Below are 18,623 nucleotides of genomic sequence, written 5' to 3' on the forward strand. Positions count from 1 at the left end.
GTATATTCTATATCCACAACTTAGAGCCCCTTCAAAATACATAATTGCAAACCTCATCTATTACCATCTTCCGTGAAGACAGTCCTTGCTGAAAACGAACCAAATGTGGTAAACCAATTAAAATGTACGCCTTTGTCAAATGCTGTTGTTTTAAAGCATGGAAGTGATAGAACAATTAATGCCAGTGAACAGCTGGTTCTAAGGAGTATGGAAAGTGATTACTTTGGACTCTAGGTGGAAAAATCCACAGATGTTTCAGATTGTGCTTCGTTTTGGCATTTGTGAGATATATTTTGGAAAGCACAATGAATGAAAGCATGTTGTTTTATAAAGATTTGCTGACTGACAAACCAGGGAAAGAAAACTTATTGAAATGTTTCAAATGAGAAGACAGACAATAGGGTGGGTAAGATGTGGTATGCAGCTTTAAATACAGACTGAAGCAAACCAAAGAATGGGAAATCTTTTTCCTTAAAAGCTTTCTGGGTGTATTGTGCTATACACTATAATGATGAAATGATCATTTCTATGGAAAAGTCATGAAAAAACATTGTCACCTGTTGAATTTCTTTATAAAGTGAATCTTAATTGACAAGAATGAAGAAATTTAAATATGTTAATAAAACATTATCAAGTATTACTTTAATTTTTCATTAAAAGTTAAAGCAAACTGACAGACTATTAGTCCATTAAGATTTATGTTTCCTGTCATATTTATTTTCCTTTTGTTTCTCTTTTTTGGGTGGTGATATTTTTTTCAGAAAGGCAACCTAGTCTTAACCATTACTCACAAAATTTATGCTGTCAGAGAATCAGAGTTGTTTTTTTTATTAAATTAAGACAATAGTAGGCTCATTTTATGCCAAATCAAAATATAAACACCAAAACATTTTTCACTAAAAAACCACTCATAAAAGATCATGAGGGGGAAAAGGCTCAGGAGGACCGGTATAATCCAGGCGCAGGAAGAAAAGCTTAGGAAAACACCTGAACATGTGGCATCCCAATGCATGGCAGCCGGTGCAAAATGCGAGTATCCCTTACATGGGGTGCCCTGGAGGTTCCAATCCTGGGTGTCCACCTCCTTTGTGCCCACAACCTGTAAATCCAGCCATTCCTCCTGGTCCTGTACCCGGGTGTCCCTTTCCTCCAGGACCTCCCCAGGGGAACCCAGCTTTCCCTCCATGTGGGCCCTCTTACCCTGTGCCACAGCCACAGTATCCAGGATACCAACCCTCAGGTCCTTACCCACCCCATGCCCACCACCTGCACCTGGCATATGTCCTGTGAATAACCTGGCTCCTGGCATAGGCCCACGAGCCCCAATGGACAAGAAAACAGTGAAGAAAATGAAGAAAACACATAAAGAGATGCACAAACACCACAAGCATGGCAAGCATTCTTCCTCTTCCTCCTCCTCTTCCAGCAGTGACTCTGACTGAACTCAGGGCCTGGACCCTCCCCTCAAGTCTCACCAGTTTTGCTCTCATCAAGCTTCTGCTGTGGTGTTGTACTAGGGGGAAATTAGCCCTCTGATCCCCACCCCACCCTCATCTGAGCCTTACCCTGCTGTTCAGCCCTGACTTGCTAGGGAAATGGATAAAGTATTTCTGTGGGTTAGTAAAGACCATCTCCTTCCTGGTTGATCAATCTTTTGTTTTCTTTTTCTTTTTCTTTTTCTTTTTGGTTCGAGACTGGGACTCCAGCTCAGTACCTAATGCTTTTACTCATTGGCTAGCACAATAAAAATTGAGCTGTGCCTCCAATCTCAAGAGCTGAAGACTTTAACAGAGGAGGAGTTTTTTTAAGATGGCGAAACCTGTGAGCTAAATGCTGAAGACAAGTTTAAATTCTGTAAAATGTATTTTTTGTCCTTCCATTTCCGTTTGTAATACGTGTGGTTGGTGGAAATTTCATAATGATAAAAAACCTGTACTTTTTTTTTTTATAAAGGTAGCATACTAGGATCATTTAAAGCTAGATATGTTCCCAGCAGGCCTCCTAATGATTTCATTAACTGCAAGGCTGCTTTGATTCAAAGCAAGAGTACATTTGGTTGATGAGCTTTCTGGAAATGTAATCTCTACTCCTTAGCTGAACATGCTAGCTCAGGTCCTACTCTCATTTTCCAATTCTCAGTCCAAATAAAGCTATTTTTTTCTGGTCAAAAAAAAATCATGAGGATTTGGGGGAAGATGGAGGAGGAGAAGCTGGAGGGTAAACAAGCTCTTACATAGAAAGCAGTTTTAATGTTCCAGTGAACAGTCCTAGGTTAGAGAGTCACACCAAGTGTGCCATCACAGTAAAGAGAGTTTGGCCAAAGAGGGAAAATCCAGGCAAGATGACAGATCTGAGCACTTGCCAGGAGCCACAGCTGAGGTGGCAGTTGGGACAGCGCCAGTGGCTGTAGCCCTCATCCCTACAGAGAGAGTCCACGACAAAGGCCCCAGATGTGGCCGGTGAGCGGATTCTACTCAACACCAGCAAGAACTAACAAGGAGCAGATATCTTCATCCTGCAGGTCACAGACCAGAGACGATGCAGGAACCAACACTCTGGCATGAGTAGAATCCTGACATCCTCACTCCTTCTCAGGGTGCAGAGGAGGGAAGGCCACCCATCCTCCACTACCAGAGATCTCCATCTAAGATACTGACCTCCACAGGGCTGAACAGATAGCTCCAACTCAGGCCTTGGATGAAAACAAGAGAGTCATTTAGTAGGTCACAGGAAGTAGACATGACCTGCCAGGCTCAGCTCCACCGAGGGGAATGTCACCCCACCCAGCCAGTAGAACCAGTGTCCTCAGAGGAGTGATTTCCTTCACAGGGTAAACAGAGACAGAGGCTGCTCCTTCCTACAGCAGCCTAGACAAACAATTGAAACTCAGTAAAAACAAAAACAAAAACCCTGAGAATGTTTTCCATGAGTGTTTCAGGAATTTCCCCACAGGGAAAAGCTACTATTTGCTGAAAAGCCTCAACCCTACCTCATCACGGCATTTCCACACTGAAGGAAACAGCCATCTCCCTCTTTTGTGATATTCAAAGCAGATCTCCCTTCCACGGAATAGCCTGGGAAGAGGATCACAAAATCCTGGGTAAAGCAGAGCATTTTTCTGCCAGCACGAAAATAATTGACTTAAGAAACCAGTCAAGCAAAAGGAAAACCAAACACCACAAGCACACCAGAGACTCCACCAAGAGACTGGTTATGGACGCAGGGGAGATACAGGGTCTTCCCATACCCCACACCCCAAAAAAAACACAAAAATCAAATAACTCTTTTTTTAACCTTTTTTTCAATTTTTATTTTTTAAAAAAATGTTTGACGTTAATTTTTTTCTCATAATTTTTATTTCTGATGTGTGTGTGTGTGTGTGTGTGTGTGTGTGTGTGTGTGTGTGTGTGTTTAATCTCCTTTGACATTTTGGTCCTTTTTTATTGTTTTCATTTTTTTTCTCTCTTTTTTGTTTGACTTAATTGCTGTTCAGCTCATCCCCAGATACATACCTGTGGTCAATTATTAAACCTTATCCCCCATTGTGTACATACTTAATCCTGAAATTTATTACTCGAGTCAAAACATCTTAGGCTTAATTTCTATAATAGCAGTATTATCTCTTTGTACCAATATAATTTTCAATTAACTAATTTTAATTTTCTTTTATTTTTTATTTTTTCATATTTCCTTTCTATCCCTCCTCTCATCTCATCCTATCCTTTTCTTCCCTCAATATCATTTCTTTAAACTTACATAATTTTGTGTTTCACTTCTTAGATTTAAATTTTTGTTTATCCATTTTTTCTTTATTTTTAAAAAAATCTCTCTCCTATCATTCGGTCCAATCAATTTCCCTCTCAGAGATTAGGACTTGTTTAAATTCACTCTTCTTTAACCTTTCCACATTCCTCTAATCCTAATTTTCTCCACAATTCTCCCTAAACCTAATAATTTCTGGTGTGTCAATTTTTTGACATACCTTTTTGCTTTTACTACCCCATTAGTCCATGGTTGTTTGATGATGAATAGATTATATCTGATGAACTAGACTGTATCTGCAGCCATTTTGACTGTGCAACTACAGGACTCCGGTTGATGCTTGCCTTAAAATAGCGGTCTAGCACAAAATTGGTTTTACTTTCATACCAAATGGGCAGAACAAGCCAGAAAACACAAGAAAAATGGCAAGTCCAGGTATATGAATTCCCACTCATGATAATCAGGTGACAGAATACTTAATGAATAATCCAGGAGAGAGCTCCCAAAAAGCTCTACAAGCACTACTGGTAAACATGTTGAATGAATACATTGAAAACTTGTAAAGGACTCAGTGTGAGTGTGATAGAGAGCGAGAGGGGGCAAACCAAAGATTAATATAGGAATCTTGTGAGCATGAGGAAGCTACTCAAAGATTAATACAGGAATTGTATGAGCAGGTTGAGAACAGTCAAAGAGAAATACAGAAATCGCATGAGAAGGCTTAGATCAGTCAAAGAGAAAGACAGGAATTGCATGATTGTGAGGAAGCTGTTCAAAGAGTAATACAGGAATTGTGAAAGAGGGATGAGAATAGAGCAAGATCAGTAAAGGCATCCATGAACAGACAGCTGAATGAATTCAGGGAGACCACAAAAGGAATGCTCAATGGAGCCAAAGAAAAGTAATGGGAGCCCAAGGAAACCATAACGAATCAACTAAGTGATTTGAGAACAAACACTGACCACCAAATTAAGGAAGTAAAGTTTATACAAGACCCAAAACAAAGCTCCAACAAAGAATTTGAAGCCATCAAAGCCAAACAATTAGAAGGAAAAGAAATAAAAACAAAGTAGAAATTCTTGACAGTTGGTTAGACCATGCAGAAGATCGAATCTTGGGCATTGAAGACAGCCTAGATATTATAGAGAAAGAATGTATAACTATCCAAGACAAATCCAAGAAATATGATAGATCTATTCAACATTTGGAAAGCACCATCAGAGGCCTAATCTGAGGATAATGGGTGTAGAGGAGCACCTAGAGACAGAAGTTAATGGTTAAAATTTATTTCACAGAATTGTAGCAGAGAACTTCCCAAACATGCAAAAAGATAGGCCTATTCAGATACAAGAAGCTTTTAGAACCACCAAACCAGACTTACAAAAGATACTTGAAGATGTCCTACACATAGAAAACCAACAAGATGACAATAACGTCCAAGAAACAGGCTCCAAGTGAATAAAATTAGAATTTAACACCAAAAGCCACCAAAGAAAGTCCTCTAACACATGGAGGCTGAACAACACACTGTTGAATCACCAGTGGGTCATGGAAGAGATTAGAAAGGAAATGCAAATGTTCATGATATTCCACAAAAATGAAATCATAAATTACCAGCTCCTCTTGGACACAGGAAATGCAGTACTCAGAGGCAATTTTATACCTCTGAGTTCCTACATCAACAAATTAGAGAGATCTGAAACCAACAATTTAAAGAGACATTTACCTCAGTGAAAAAGAGCAACCAAATAAACTCCTGTCCAGTAGATTGAAAGAAATAATTAAATCAGAATTAAACGAATTAGAATCAAAAAAAAAAAAAATAGAAAGAATCAACAAAACAGAGTTGGTTCTTTGAAAAAATTAACAAAAATTGACAGACGCTTAGCAAATCTTATCAGAAAAAGAAGAGCACACACAGAAATAAACAAACTCAGAGATGTGAATGGAAACATCACCACAGAAACAACCAAAATCCAGAACATTATAAGGGAATACTTCTCAAACTTTTATGCTAATAAGTTGAGAACCTGGTAGAAATGGACTTTTTCCTAGCAAATATTGACATGGCAAAACTAAACCAAGATGAGTTAAATCAAATTAACAGGCCCATATCAAGCATTGAGATAGAAGCAGCAATAAGAGACCTCTCATCTAAGGACCAATGGATTTACAGCGGAATTCTACAAGGCCTTCAAAGCAGAGCTCACACCAATACTCCTCCAACTCTTCAATGAAATTGAAAGAGAAAGTGCACAATGGGACTCATTCTATGAAGACATCATAACCCTCATCCCAAAACCAGGCAGGGACTCATCAAAGAAAGAGAACTAGAGATCCACTTCTTCGATGAACATTGATGCAAAACTTCTCAACAAAATTTTGGCCAATCGACTTCAACAATTCATCCAAAAATCATACACCACGATCAAACAGTATTCATTTCAGGGATGGAAAGCTGGTTCAATATACGCAAATCAATTAATATAATTCATCACATCAACAGGAGCAAAGATAAGAACCACATGGTTATCTCAATAGATGTAGAAAAAAGCGTCTGACAAGTTCCAAAACCCTTTTATGAAGGCTCTGGGAAAATTAGGAATCCAGGGAACATTCCTCAATACAATAAAGGCTGTATATGACAAACCTTCAGCCAGCATTATACTTAATGGTAAAAAAAACTAAAGCCATTTCTTCTTAGGAACTAGACAAGGATGTCCAATCTCTCTACTTCTCTTCAATTTAGTATTAGAATGCTTCGCTACAGCAATAAGACAAGATGCAAACATTAAAGGATCCAAATAGGGAAAGATGAAATAAAACTTTCGCTCTTTTCAGATGACATGATCTTATATTTAAAGAATTCACTCCCAAATTACTCACGCTGACTCAAAATTTTGGCAAAGTAGCATGGTATAAAATTAACACTCAAAATCAATGGCTTTACTGTATGCCAACAATGAGAAAAGCGTGGCTGACATAAGGAAAGCAACTCCATTCGTAATAGCCCCACAAAAAATGAAATACATAGGAATTAGATTAACCAAAGAAGTGAAAAATCTATGATGAAAACTTTAAAAACCTGAAAAAGGAAATGAAAACAGAACTTAGAAATTGGGAAAATCCTCCCATGCTCCTGGATTAGAAGGATCAACATCATGAAAATGGCAATATTTCCCAAAGCTATGTACAAATTCAATGTGATACCTATGAATATTCCAACCTCATTCTTCAAAAAAATAGAAGAGGCAATCCAAAAATTCATATGGAACAATAAAAGACCCCGAATAAAAAATGATCCTCAGAAAGAACAATGCCGGAGGAATATCAATACAAAATTTCAAACTCTACTACAAAGCCGTAATAATCAAAACAGCTTCATACTGGCACCAGAACAGATCTCAGGACCAATGCAATAGAACTGAAATCCTAGATATTAACTCACAGATATATAGCCATCTAATCTTCGATAAGAGAGCTAAAAAAAATAGAATGGAAGAAAGACAGCTTCTTCAGTAAGTGGCTGTCAAACAAAATTGGTTAATCACTTGTAGAAAACTAAAGCTATATTCTTATATATCACCCTGCACCAGAATCAACTCCAAATGGATCAAAGACCTAGAGTTACAGCATACACCCTAGGTCTCCTTGGCAAAGGCCAAAATTTTCTTAATAGATACCCAGAAACACAACAAATCAAAGAAAGGTTGCACAAATGGGATTACATATAATTGTAGAGCTTCTGCATGGCAAAGGATAAAGCTAGCAATAGAAAACCCATGGATTGGGAGAAGACCTTCATTAGCCATACAACAAACAAGGGTTTCATATCTAAAATATACCTGGAACTCACAAAAGTAAATCCAACAACAAATCCTCAAACAACTGCCCAATAAATAAGTGGGCTAAAGACTTAAAGAGAAACTTCTCTGAAGAGGAAAGAAGCATGGCTAATAGACACATGAAGACATGCTCAACTTCCCTAATCATAAAAGAAATGCAAATCTAAACAGCATTGAGATACCACCTCACACCAGTTAGAATGGCTATAATCAAGAACTCTAATAACAACAGAAGCTGGAGGGAATGTGCACAGAAGGAAACCTTATTGTATTATCAGTGGGGGTGTAAACTTGTTCAACCACTTTGGAAAGTAGTATGGAGGTTCCTCAAAAGAATCCACATAGAGCTCCCCTATTTCCCAGCAATCCCACTTTTGGGCATTTACCAAAATGATCACAAACATAACCATACGAAAGCTACCAGCACAACTATGTTTATTGCAGCATTATTTACCATAGCTAAGATATGGAAGCAACCCAGATGCCCCTCAGTAGATGAATGGATCAAGAAAATATGTTGTATATACACAATGGAATTCTCTGCCTCCATCAGAAAGAATGACATTGCCCCATGTGTTAGGAAATGGAAAGACTTGGAAAAAATTCTATTAAGTGAAGTAAGCGAGGTTCAAAGAAACAGAGATCCCATGGTTTCCCTTATTTGCAATAACTAGTGTATTTGTGAGACAAGCAGAAACGGTCAGATAAGTTGATATTTGGTGAAATGAACCCCAAGATAAGAACTCAAATTGCTATTGTTTCTAGCATATTTCTAAGATGATTTCTTTGTTGCTTTGTATGTCCCTCCCCTATGGTATAACCCCTGTTTTCACTGTATTTGATGTTGGTATAATTTGTGGAGGAGAAGGGTAAAACAAATTCTTTACATAGGGATACAGGTGGACTCATTGCAACAATCAGATGTACAACACGTTATGTCGGAAAACGAACTTTACAGCTTTGGGTTGGTTTGGGGGTGGGGAGTTGGGAAGGGATGGTAAGGTTGGTTTGGGGGTGGGGAGTTGGGAAGGGATGGTAAGGGGAAACAAAGGAGGGGGCAACAATGCTTGATAAGAAATGTAATCATTACCTTGCTCATGTAATTGTAACCCCTCTGTACGTATTTTCACAATAAAAAATCATGAAATTTAAAGTAAAAACCCATGTCAATTTTTTGTTTTTTTTTGTGGTCATGCGGCTTGAACTTTGGGAATGGGCGCTGTCTCTCAGCTCTTCAGCTCATTGATACCACTGTACCACTTGAGCCACAGTGCTGTTTCTACTTTTCAAGTGGGTTATTGGAGATAAGAGTCTCACAGACTTTTCTGCCCAGGCTGGCTTTGAACCACTATCCTCATTAAGAGACTCCTGAGTAGCTAGGGTTGTAGGCATGAGCCATCGAAGCCCAGATCCAAGTCAATTTCTAAAAAGCAAGCTTATTGAAACTTCTAGCTTTTTCCAATAAACAATCTTACTTTTTAGCATTAGTTCATAATTATGAGTTATTTTTAGATGTAACTGTGAACTTTTTAATAGAATCAAACATAATTTTTACTATTACTCAGTATTTCACAAAATCCACTCTAATTAGCTTTCCCCAAAGTAAATTATTACATACTACATTGCTCACTATTATTACACTCTATATTATATATAGTGTGAAGCGAAAATAATTTGGACCATTTCATATAAATTATTAGATGGTATTTTAGCATTACAAATTCACATCTGTGACTTTTAAAGAAGGAAAGAAGATTTTAGAGTTAAAATCAAATGTAAATGTGTACTGTGTCCTAATTAAAGCAAATTTATGAGTTCATACAGACAAAATTATTTTCTTTCCACTAAAGGCTTTGAAGTAATACTATTGGAAATAGTGAGAAAAGAGGAGGAAGAATTCAAATCATGTCAAAGAATGTGTCTGTTATTCTGCTACCCCCTCCATTAAGAAGACCTACCTGGTCCCAGATGTCACAAAACTTCAAGTATCTCTCTTAGAAATCTATTTGGAAAAGTTCTAAATCACTGATTATTTATGTACTTTCTGTTATATGAAACAAAATATAGACACAAAACAACTGAAATAAAATGCACACATATGTTGAAGTCACCACAGCTGGAAAAACAACCAACAAAGTAGAACTCCCCCAGGAACAAAAACTTGTTGTGCTTGGTTGTTTTTAAGCACAAAAACCTCAAATACATGTTACCCTTGAGTAGATCCATAAAACTAACTGTGTCTCAGAAATATGGTTGTGTTATGAGAAGTACAAGTTGTCATGTCGAAAACGAACTTTACAACTTGTTGGGGGGGGAGGATTGAGTGGGGGGGCGGGAGAATGGGAAGTGATGGGAAGAGTAAACAAAGGAGGAGGCTACAATGCTTGATAAGAAATGTACTCACTATCTTGCCCAGGTAATTGTAACCCCTCTGTACAGTATTTTCACAATAAAAAATTATTAAAATTAAAATAAAAAAAGAAATATGGTTGTGTTAATTTGTAATTAAATTCATCTAGATGAAGGTAATATAGCAAATCACATGAATGGATCAAGTTGTTTAAAACAAATGTGACTGTATGTGGAGTGGGAGCTGCACATATTAAAAGAATTAAATAACAAAAAACATGACATACTTAAAAAATTAAGAAATGCAATGAATAAGTCCAATAGTATCCATATTGAGACCTAAATCCTACTGATTTAACAAGAACAAAATATACAAATAATAGAATCTGAGCAGGGTACCTGAGTATACATAATTTTAAACTACTCCAAATTGTAGAAGACTGAATGTAGGTTATCTAAAGGAAAACATCAACCCATGATATAAATGACACTAAAAATTTCATGAGAAGATAGAAGTCGTTTCCAGAAAATACTATTTTAATAAGTGATGATCAAAATCTTTTTAGTACTGACAAAATTACATACCCATTTAGTTAGATCCAAAAAAGACTCAGGATACTCAAGCTGATTTGAAATTTTGGCAAAGTAGCAGGATACAACTATATCGTTATTATGGATGTTGACTCTGGCATGGAATTAATTTCCTCTTTGATCTGATAAATGAATATATGAAAGAACAGAACTTCAGCTAAATATCAAGACCTAACCAAACATATAACCAGAAAAGTCATCATGCAAGCCGTATTGCAACTGGGATAAAAGAAGTATCAGTCATACTGATTCTGTATTTATTGTAAATGCTGATTTTTTTCATAAATTATTTCCTTTAGCTTGCATTTTTAAAACATTGTGTTAATGATGTATATCTTGGGAACAAATTTTGGATTCCTCCTTCAATTTAGTTCTGAGTATAATGTCTCACTTCAGTTCCTAACCCATGAAATGATGTTGTTTACAAAACAACTATTATTTATAATACACAAAATCTCATAAGCATGACACCTGTAAGCATTGGTTAACATTTGGATATCATGGTCTCATGACTGATGAGACTTATCTGTATGAGTATAACTGTACCTAGATTCCTCAGCTTAAATTTAACCACTGTTAAAAAATGTTTATATCTTTATTTCTCACCCATCGAAGATTAAACCTGAGTATAAAGCCTAAGGAAAATGATATGGTGAGGGTCTAGCTTTTCTAGATATAAAATAAACAAAATGCAGCGTAGAGTAACTCACTGGTTTAAAGTCAACCTATTTCTCCAAAACATTCTAAGCATTTCCTTACAATCTGTGTTATTCTCAAGAAGGGGGGAATGGGAGAGGAGGATTAACCAAGCTTTGTCTTCAAATATACATAATTTGGATTTGACTCTTTATTTTGCTATAAGCATTTTTGATAAAAATTGTTTGAATAATTCATTTCCAGGTCAGCTATAATATATCCTAGTTTTATATTCCAAAGTACATTCAGAAAATACTATATAGCAATTAAGTAAAGAAAGTCCGGGCAGAAAAAATGACATTTCTATACTATGTGATGCCCAATTCTTAGGTATTTCATTATGCCCCAATTTAATGAATGTGATTGTTTAAATCTTCATAAAGTATTTATTAAAATCGATCAGTGTCCTATAAAATAATTGTGTATAATTTTATCCTAGAATCATTCAAGAACTGCCCATTCAATCATAGCATACATCACATTCCATTGGTATTCATATGGATAGGAATGAGTTTCTTAGGATCTCCCGCCTGCCATTTGGAGGTGGCAGAACCAAGATTCAAACTATTCAAACTGTGGGCTCCAGCTCCCACCACTTGATTAGACAGGCACCAGTGGCTCTCACCAGTCCTCCTTGATACTTACAAGGCTGTGATAGGAGGATCATGGTCAAAGTCACCCTAAGCAGGATAGTCTTTGAAACCCCTGACCAACTTCAGTGCCAACAAAGCCAGAAGTAGAGCCTTATGGCTCCAGTGGTAGAGGGCTAGCTTTGAGCAAAAGCAGCTCATGGACTGTGCCCAGATTCTGAGTTCAAGGTCTGGGACTGGCAACAAACAGACATAAACAACAATCTGTGCAGCTATCCAGCTAAAGCATGTCACCCTCTAGTCCCCAACTAAATTGGACAGAGTTCCCTGGGAAAGGGGCTGGGAGAGCCACTGTCATCTTGACTCTGCCCATTCTGCCTACATCACACGATTTCAGCCACACCATTATTTCATGGTTCTTTCTGACCAAAGGGATACAAGAACACATTCCATGCTGCCTGGGAGATGGACTAGACTCTGTTAGCATACTCGGAGGCTGAGATCCACAGGGGGAAAATCCTGCCACAGGAGCGTGGGCCCGCTGCAGGCACCCAGGCCACCCGGCAGCTCAGTGACAGACTGAGCTGGAGCCACAGGCCCTCTGCCCTATGAGCTGCCACCACAGCACGCGTGGGGATGGGAAACAGGACACATGGGCATCGGAGAAGAAAATCTGCTTTGTCCATGACCTGCCTGATGAGGTGTACACCAGAGTCCAACAGGTGAGCTCCACCATTGATGCAGCCAGCTGTTGGCACACATCCAAACCATCGAGGAGTCCTTCATTGTGTGTAAAGAGCAGGTATTGGTCTTGAATGAGCTGTGTTGGGAGAAAGCCAAGTGCATACACTGGCTGTCTGAGGAGAAGATGGATAGGAGGAGAGTGCTGCGGGAGCTGCTGTTGCTCCTCACAAGGGAAGGCACATACAGCAGTCTTCAGATGCCAGCACAGGCTGAGCCCTCCCCCCCCAACTCTGCTTCCCACTCCTCAGGGCCTGTGGTGGGTGAAATGAGGGAGGAGCAGAAAGGTTTTGAAGAATTGCAACTTGAAGACAGCATGGAAACTGCCAGAGGAGAGGTCAGGGTTCCCGACCCCATAGTGGACTCCCCCAAGGAGCACGACATGTCCCAGCTGCCCCACATCCAAATCCACCCACACCTCCCAGGCTCAGGGGAGGAGTGCTCCCCCACTTTCTCCTGTAAACTGATGTGGATGATGAATCTCTATGTGACATACTGACTCTCATAAGCCTTGGCAGCCACCAGAAGTAGGTGGCCAGGTGGCTTTCTCTCATGCCTCCATCTGCTGGGGGATGGGAAGGTTAAACTGGGGATTAGAGAGGACAGAGGCTTCAGGGAGTTGGCCCAAACTCAAGGAATATCTAATGGCCCATTGGTGGCCAGGAAAGAGGCCCATGTTATGCTTATCACAAAGAATAAATTGTTTTCAAAGCAAAAAGAAAGCCTCCAACAAAGATTTGTTCTTCCAATCCTGGGGCTTGAACTCAGGGTCTGGCCACTGTCCCTCAGCAATTTTTGATCAAGACTGGCACTCTACCAGTTGAGCCCCACCTCCCTTTCCAGCTTTTTCTGTGTGGAATAGAACCAAGGGCTTCAGACATTCTAGGTGACCACTCTACCACTGAGCCACATTCTCAGCTGGGATGATTCTCCCCCCTCCCAAACCCATATGACCATTCCTCAGATAAATAGGAAGTAGGGGCTAGGATGAATATGAAGCACAAGTCTGGTTCACACCAAAATATTACCCCGCCCCCTCTTCCCACACCCTTAGTTGACGTTTCTCTTCTACCATTGAGGGATGAGAGAGGGAGAGAGGAGTCCCAAAAGAGTAACAACAACAGTGGCCCCCTGAAACCCACATCCTCCCACACACAAGTGGTCCTCCAGATTCTGATTTTACCTGACTCAATGTGAAGTCTACATTTTCTCCCCACCACTGCAAGGCTCAGGATGAAATAAAGGTCAGCCATGGCCTCAGCCCACACCCAAGGTGGAAGCTCCTGGTCCCAGACCTACTTCCACCTCTGACTGCCCCTAGTTAGGCCAGACCCACCACTCACCACTACGTTGGTGGTGATGACCTCATGGATGAATTCCAGGAAGAAGTTCTATGGCAAAGAGCAAAAGCAGCAGGGTGAGCAGGGCAGAAGGAAGTGGGGGTGATTGCTCTGGGATCTTCCTGCAAGCCCTCCCATCCAGCCAGATCCATGCTGACCCAAAGCATGGACAAGGCCAGGGGGTGAGACGAGATGGAGGAGCACAGGACTAAAGGAGGTACTGTTTTGTCTTAAAGGACTTGATTAATTCCAATTATAATTAATTCCAATTATATTTGGCCCATGCCAATCCCAAAGACAACATGCAATGCCTCTCCTTGTTGTTGTTGGCCATGAGCGCTGTCCCTGAGCTCTTTTTCTCAAGTCTGGCACTCTACCACTTGAGCCACAATGCCACTTTTGTTTTCTGACGTTTCATGGAGGCTAAGAGTCTCACACACTGTCCTGTCCAGACTGGCTTGGCACCGTGATCCTCCAGATCTCAGCTTCCTGAGTAGCTAGGATGACAGGCATGAGCCACCAGTGCCCAGTATGTGATGCCTTTTGAAGGCATCTTGGTAAATCTGTAAAGGAGCCCAAAGGGCCTGGATAGACCATGACCCAATCAAGGAGCCGGGATGGGGGAAGGCTGACCTTCTAGCCATTCTGTTCCCCCAAAATTAAAGATGCCAGGTGCTATTGTATGCACCAAACACCTAGGCCAGCAGCCACCAGGCTTAGTGGGGAAAAAGTAGAGAATACCCAAAGATTGCAGTGTAGAAATCTCTGATTTTGCATGCATGTGGTGTGTGTGTGTGTGTGTGTGTGTGTGTGTGTGTGTGTGTGTGTGTGTGTGTGTGTGTGTGAACTCAGGGCCTAGGCTCTATCCCTGAGTTTTCTTGCTCAAGGCTAGTGCTCTGCCACTTGAGCCACAGCCCCACTTGCTTTTTGATTGTTAATTGTAGGTAAGAGTCTAAAGGACTTTCCTCTCCAGGGTGGCTTTGAAGCATGATGGGGGCCCTAAGGAAGCAAGAGTAAACACAACTCGCAGGTACAATCCCTATGGTGGGCCACTCCTGTCCCCTGGTGGCCACAGGCAGAACAGGCAGCCCTGTGCCATCATCCTCTAGAGTTCAATTTGGGGAAGTGACCAGAGCCAAGCTGACTTTTGCTCATCCTGATTGCTGATGCCAGAGCAGGTCTGTTCCACCCTAGGCCAAAAGAGCTCCAGGAGGTCCAGCTTTCCAGGGGCACAAGGAAGGGAGAGGTCATCTCCAGGCTGAGCTAAGAGCCTTTGCCCACGGATACCCCAACTTGACCTTACTTATCACCAAAAGACGTGTCAGAGAACAACCCAAAAAAACAAAATTGGAGCTGTGCCTCCACATGGTGGAGCTCTAGCATTGAACCAAAGAGCTCAGGGACAGGGCCCCCAAGCTTTGAGTTCAAGACCCCCAGTCAACTTTCCCCATAAAACACAGGTTGTCTAAATGTGAACTAGTAGGGTTTATGAAGTGTTTCTGAAGAATGGTGATACTGAAGAAAGCACCCTAATTCTAATAACAGTTGAACTTGTGACACACAGCTATGTGCTGAGTCCTTCACAGGGAGCTATTTGCTGGGTCCTTCACATATGGGGGTTTTGTGCTGAGTCCTCAAAAAGGTGCTGTTTGCTGAGTCATCGCAAAGGATACTATGTGCTGAGTCCCTGACAAACGTGGACCATCCTGGGTTTTTCAAAGGGTGCTGTGTGCTGAGTCCATTACACAATGTACTGTATGCTGAGTCCTTCAAAAGGTGTGGTGAGCTACTGCATCCCAAAGGGTCCTGCTATGTGCTGAGCCCTTGCGAAGGGAGGGATGAGGTGAGTTTTTTGAGTGCTGTGTGCTGAGTCCTTTACACAGGGTGCTCTGTACTGTCCTTTAAATGGTGCTGTGTGCTGAGTGCTTCCACAGTGTGGTATGTGCTGAGTCCTTCCAAATTGTTCTATGTGTTGAGTTTTTCAAAGGGTGCTGTGCTCTGGGTGTTTTACACAGGGTGCTTCATACTCAGCCCTTCAAAGGGTGCTGTGTGGAGTCTTATAAGGTTCTATGTGATGAATCCCTGGGAAAAAGTGCTATGTGCTGAGTTTTTCAAAGCATGAATTTTTCAAAGCACTGAGTCCTTTACACTGTGGGTTGTGGACTCCCTCCTTCAAAGGGTGCTGTGTGCTGAGTACTCTACCCAATGTACTACATGATGAGTCCTTCAAAGGGAGCTGTGTGCTGAGTCCTTTACACAGTGCTTTGTGCTATTTTTGGAAGTGCGCTGTATGCTGAGTCATCCCAAAAGGGTGCTATATTCTGAGTTCTGAGAGGTAGTTATCCCCAACAATCACACAGACACAAACACAAACACACATACACATACGAGTGTCACAATGCACCTGCTTGGTATGTGGAATGAAGGGGAATGGAGGAGAGTCTCCTCCAGCGGTGGGGCTGAGGGGAGATTCCATCCCCAGGGCAGGTACTGGGGGGCTGGGGGGAGAGTGCTGAGCTGAGGTAAGGCTGCAATTGCCATGGTCTGGAAGCCTTAGGACCTAGTCAGGGCTGCAATTGTGGCCAGCGGTGGTGGGTGGGGCCCAGGGGAGGAGGGGGTGGGGCCCAGGGGCACACTTTGGTGGCAGCAATGGCCAGGGGTCCAAGGGGGCAGGGGCATGTGTGCATCAGGGCAGCATGGCCCAGGAGAGGAGTGTGGGGCTGAGAGAGAGCTGGGATAAGAGCAAGCAGGAGCACAAGTGAAGTAGGCCCTGAGAGGAGACTCGAGCTGGGACAGCTTCTTTACAGGTTTTGTTTTTGTTTTAGGGATTTTAGAAAAAACAAAAAACAAAAAAAACCTTGGCTCCAACCAACCCAGTTCTTGGAATGAAAAGAATGCCTCTAGGTCTCCCTCCCCTTAACAACTTAACCCACCTTCATTGTTCTGTTAAGGACTGACCAACTAAAAAGGTAGCCAGTAATCCGGGTCATGCTGGCATGCTGGCAACATCCGGAGTTTACTATAAACTCCACCTTTTTCACATGCTTATGTTAAACTCCACTAAACTCCTTTGTGTATGTTTACCTTAAGCTCTGCTTTACCGTTGAATTTGTGAGTCATTTAAACCAAAAGTGACAGGCTGGTTTAAACAGCCATTATGTGACAAAGTGTAACCTCACTGGCCACCTGCGTGTGGTCTGGTATGACTGCAATCTTTTGGGTGTGTGAAAATCTCATTGGTCGTTTCTTTTTTTTTTTTTTGTATCAGTAGGACCTTTTTTGTGTGAAAATACTGTACAGAGGGGTTACAATTACATGGGCAAGATAATGAGTACATTTCTTTTCACCAGCTCACTTTTCTAAAGTGTGTGAGACTCTCCTTTCACAATAACCACCTGAAAGCTGGAAGAAAAGCTGTGGCTCAAGTGGTAGAGTTGCTAGCCTTGAATGAAAAATGTGAGGGACAGAGCCCAGATCCTCAGTTCAAGCCCTAGTACCAAGATGTGCCCATGCACACACACACACGCACACACACACACACACACACACACACACACACACACACACAGAGGAAGGTAGTAATGATGAGCTGAGCTAGAACTGGGGGCAGTCCAGAGGCACAGTCATAGTAAACTCTCGACACATAAGTTATTTCTCCCCAACTCCTTGGGCTGAGAGGTCTGGGCCATGGCAGTACATCCCATGGAAACTGCACCTCCATTCATGCATAGGGTACAGGACCAAAGGAAGAACACAATGGATGCTGGTTTTTACTCAGTGCATGATTGCAGACCTTCATCTTCCATCTTAACACTGGTGAGCAAAGCAGGGCTCTGAGCCCAGGGACTTCTGGGATAGCCACTGCTACAAGCAGCAGCCAGCCAGCTGTGGATTCCTGAGCTTACAAGTCTTTCATGAGCCCAACTCAACACCCACCCAAGGTGTTCCTGACAAATTTGCCTCCGTGAGTAGGCATTACATGCTGTGCCATCTTGCAGCTCTTGCCCCTCCTGACCCAGAAACCTGGTCTGAAATATTGACTTACTGCTCAGATCCACACTGCACCCATGACAGATGCCATTCTGATGACCTGGCTGATGACTTCCGTGCCCCAAGGCTAGACCCTTCTCTGATACTTTGGCCCACTCTTTAGGCAAAGGCACCCAAAGAGGCTGCTTTCAAGACTTGCAGGACACCTAGATATTGGGAGACCCTTAGCGGTCCACTGGAAATTTCTCTGCTTAGAGCCACAGAGTGAGGTTCAAGCAGGTCAGGTGGGCCTTGAACTCTGGGACTGGGCACTGTCCATTCAGCTCTTCAGCTTACCACTTGAGCCACAGTACCACTTCCAGTTTTCCTGTGGTTCATTGGAGATCAGAGTCTCCCAGACTTTCCTGTCCAGGCTGGCTTTGAACCATGATCCTCAGATCTCAGCCTCGTGAGGAGCTAGGAGGATAAGCATGAGCCAGTAGCACCCAACTGATTTGGACTTTCACCACAGTGGACTAGGAACTCCTGAAAGCTTTTCTTTATTTTTTATGTGCCAGTACTGGGGCTTGAACTTAGGGTCTGTGTTCCGGTCTCTTTAATTTTTGCCTCAAGGCTGGCACTCTACCACTTGAGCCACAGCTCCATTTCTGGCTTTTGGTAGTCCATTGGCAAGAAGAGTCTCACTAACTTTCCTCCCCTGAGCTGGCTTTGACCCACGA

General features: G+C 41.6%; 1 pseudogene; it reads left to right on the forward strand.

The window, feature by feature from the left end:
* Positions 1-993: 993 nt before the first annotated feature.
* LOC122098728 lies at positions 994-1,565 on the forward strand (annotated as a pseudogene).
* The last annotated feature ends 17,058 nt before the right edge of the window (positions 1,566-18,623 follow it).

This window comes from Dipodomys spectabilis, unplaced genomic scaffold, assembly GCF_019054845.1.
Source record: "Dipodomys spectabilis isolate Male_0828 unplaced genomic scaffold, ASM1905484v1 ptg000488l, whole genome shotgun sequence".
Taxonomy (NCBI): Eukaryota; Metazoa; Chordata; class Mammalia; order Rodentia; family Heteromyidae; genus Dipodomys; species Dipodomys spectabilis.